The sequence below is a fragment of the Triticum urartu genome, chromosome 5A, assembly GCF_056163025.1.
Source record: "Triticum urartu cultivar PI428250 chromosome 5A, HENAU_Tu73, whole genome shotgun sequence".
Taxonomy (NCBI): Eukaryota; Viridiplantae; Streptophyta; class Magnoliopsida; order Poales; family Poaceae; genus Triticum; species Triticum urartu.
In genome coordinates, this window is record NC_141877.1 from 28,754,470 (window position 1) to 28,757,377 (window position 2,908).

Sequence of the window (2,908 nt, forward strand, 5' to 3'; positions counted from 1 at the left end):
AGCTTTCTCAGAACATGCTCTTCATCATCTTCTTCAGCAGCTTCAGGCACTGGGGCCTTGTTCTTCTCAGCTGCAGGTATGCTCCTCGTATTTCTCTTTGGTGAAGACTTGGGCTTGGAGGCAGCTTTGGGTGCTTCTTTGGGCTTAGATGTGGCAGCCCCTGTCCTGATAGCATCACCCATAAGCTTAGGTGCCTTAGGTGCTGGTGCAGCAACCTCTTCTTCCTCTTCCTCTTCGATGATGGAAGCCTTTCCAAGCACTCTGGCTACGGTCTTCTTCACCCTTTCCTTCCTTTTCTTTCCTTCAGCAGCAACTGGCTCCTTGGGTGCAGGCTTTTCAGGAATCTGAGTTGAAGCTCTGGCCTTTGGCATAGGCTGCCTACCTGCTGGCTTTTTGACTTTCAAGCCTGGCTTTGTGCCCTGTGCTGGCTCAACTCTCTTTGATGTGGCTTCCTCTTCCTCTGCCACATAATCTTCATCCTCAGAATCTGAAGTTCTCTTCTTCCTCTGTCTGGTGGCAGCTTTTGGCAAATTGCTTGGGGTACTTCTGCTACCATCATCTGAAGAACTTGAGGGACTAGTGCCCTCACTCATCTGCACTTGCTATTCTAACACATTCTGGCTATCACTCTGATCTGACATGATGAACAAGCTGTCTGCTGACCCTGTGAATAGTTTATAGATGAGGTAGAATAGATGAGCATCACAAAATGCAGAGATTTTTGCAAAAGAATGATCCAAAAACTTAGTTTGAGTTTCCCACTGAAATCATCTCGGATCTACCGATTTTTAAACTCGGTGATACCGAAGCAGTTTTGGAACCTAAACTAGTGAACTCAGTCGGACCGAGTCACAGTTCGGTGGCACCGAGACTGCTAGGGTTTCACAAAGTTCCAAAATCGGTCACACCGATAAGTACTTCTCGGTCAGACCGAGTCTCACTTGTGCAATGGCATGAGTCAAATCGATGGGACCGAGTTTTTCAACTCGGTGGGTCCGAGATGGTTTCGGCGGAAACCTAACCCTAAAATTTTCGAATCAAACCTAGTCTACGAGCACATTGATTTGATAGGAGTGTTTCAATCGTGGCAAGAATCATTAAGAACACAATGTGCTAGGAATCAGATGGGGAATAGCACTGTGATCGAGTCCATACCCTAGTTCGGCGGAGACTCGCTACGGCGGCAACGGCGGGGTAGAATTCCGTTGACGGCGATGGAGACCAGCGACTGGAGGCGGCTGGCAACGAGGAGACGATCCGGAGACCACGTTGGCAGAGCAAGCTATCGCGCGGGCGAAGGGGTTCGGAGAAATTTCCAAATTTTTGCCCGTGACTATATATAGCCCGACCCTGTCGGTGTGACTGAGTGGAACAACTCGGTGGCACCGAGATTCATAACTGCAAGCAGTTACTGAAACTCGGTGTGACCGAAAGTTTCAAATCGGTTGCACCGAGATCGAAAACCTAGATCAACTTAATGATCTCGGTAGGACCGAAAGTGGGGTATCGGTCAGACCAAGAACCATAAAGAGGTTTTGGAAGTTTAAGTCTATGACGAATCGGGGACTCCGAGCGCTCCTCACACAGAGTGGTTCGAATCTGACTTGATCAAATTTTGTGATGTAGCATGAATAGAGTTTGAGACGAGAAAAGAATAGATAGCTAGAGGAGGTTCTTAGGCATTCTTGTCCATCCACTTGGCAAAAGGAAATAAAACCAAACAATCAAAACAACAAGTGGATGTCCTCGAATGAGTAAAATATGCAACCAGCATGCTCACACAATAAGATGGCAAATGAAATATGTGGCAAGGCATGCACAACCAATTCTAGCATCTACCAAGCAATTTTCGATGACAAGGTCATCTATATATGAGTATATTGACTTAGGAGTCAAGTGAGAACACTTGATCATAGGTCATACTCATCGTTTAAGCTCAAGTGGGGTTACCACTTTTACATAAAGCATTGTTGTGTTCACATCTTTAGAGTTGCTTTAGCTCAAGTCTTAGAGTAAAGCTCCCCCTAGATGTGATATCCCCCCTTAGAGGGATGAACTAACCTCGGGTTTTGTCGATGATGACTTCATGTAGATATTGAAGATGTGGATGCTCAATGTTGATGTAGATCACTTGGAGCTATCCATTTGAGTGAATTGCACTTTCAATACCTACATGGGTTAGTCCCACAAGGAACAAACAAGGATATCCATAGACATAGAGTGATGCACACACAAGATGATGTCCATGAAAACTTTTAGGTTACCTTGTCCCTTGTCTTACCAACAAGAGGGTTTGTGACTCCTTGAACTAGTGCAAGATGTGGAAGTTGATTGCACTTGTTCTTGCCAAAATGATAAGAGTGAAGTATGTTGGCGGAGTCACCCTCAAGAACTCTCTAGTTCTTGTTCTTTTGGATCCACACCATCTTGATGGGAATCCTTGGAGTTGTAGTCGTACTTGATGAAGTGGAACTTGAAGTAGTCTTGGGAATCCACTTGAATAAGGTCTTAGGAGCTTCTTCAAATGCATCAATTTCCTCTTGAAGCTTGTCCTTGCCTTTTTGCTTGTAGTCTTGTGGTGGAAGATCATCTTGAGCTTGTGTCCCCTTGAAAGAAGTATCATACTTCTCTTGTTGAGGAACAAACTTTGTCTTGGGGTATTGATCTTCTTCCCACTCAACTCCATTGGCATTGAACTTTCGTTCAAAGCCAACACCTTGATTCTTCCGGTGCATTCCTTGCTTGCGCACAATTTCCTCGAATTGCTTACTCCCGGCAAGGCTTTTGTACACTCCTTTCTCTATAATTCCCTTCAATAAGCTATTTTCTTGCTCAAGTGTAACTTGGCTAAGAGAATCATTAGTGGAATCAAGAGAACTACTAGAAGCAACAATATTGGATTTAGCAT